This window comes from Nicotiana attenuata, unplaced genomic scaffold (assembly GCF_001879085.1).
Source record: "Nicotiana attenuata strain UT unplaced genomic scaffold, NIATTr2, whole genome shotgun sequence".
In the NCBI taxonomy this organism is placed as follows: domain Eukaryota; kingdom Viridiplantae; phylum Streptophyta; class Magnoliopsida; order Solanales; family Solanaceae; genus Nicotiana; species Nicotiana attenuata.
Window position 1 is genome coordinate 7494 of NW_017673569.1, and position 970 is coordinate 8463.

Genomic DNA, 970 nt, shown 5'->3' on the forward strand with positions numbered 1-970 from the left:
CCCGCCTGGAGAACAGAGGCATTTATTTTCAAGTTTTTAGCAATCAGGAGCCCGCCTGGAGAACAGAGGCATTTATTTTCAAGTTTTTAGCAATCAGGAGCCCGCCTGGAGAACAGAGGCATTTATTTTCAAGTTTTTAGCAATCAGGAGCCCGCCTGGAGAACAGAGGCATTTATTTTCAAGTTTTTAGCAATCAGGAGCCCGCCTGGAGAACAGAGGCATTTATTTTCAAGTTTTTAGCAATCAGGAGCCCGCCTGGAGAACAGAGGCATTTATTTTCAAGTTTTTAGCAATCAGGAGCCCGCCTGGAGAACAGAGGCATTTATTTTCAAGTTTTTAGCAATCAGGAGCCCGCCTGGAGAACAGAGGCATTTATTTTCAAGTTTTTAGCAATCAGGAGCCCGCCTGGAGAACAGAGGCATTTATTTCAATTTTTTAGCAATCAGGAGCTCGCCTGAAGAACAGAGGCATTTATTTTCAAGTTTTTAGCAATCAGGAGCTCGTCTGAAGAACAGAGGCATTTATTGTCAAGTTTGTAGCAATCAGGAGCCCGCCTGGAGAAGAGAGGCATTTATTTCAATTTTTTAGCAATCAGGAGCTCGCCTGAAGAACAGAGGCATTTATTTTCAAGTTTTTAGCAATCAAGAGCTCACCTGAAGAAAAGAGGCATTTATTTTCAAGTTTGTAGCAATCAGGAGCCCGCCTGGAGAACAGAGGCATTTATTTCAAGTTTTTAGCAATTAGGAGCCCGCCTGGAGAATAGAGGCATTTATTTTCAAATTTTTAGCAATCAGGAGCCCGCATGGAGAACAGAGGCGTTTATTTTCAAGTTTTTAGCAATCAGGAGCACGCCTGGAGAACAGAGGCATTTATTTTCAAGTTTTTAGCAATCAGAAGCCCGCCTGGAGAACAGAGGCATTTATTCTCATGTTTTTAGCAATCAGGAGCCCTCCTGGAGAACAGAGGCATT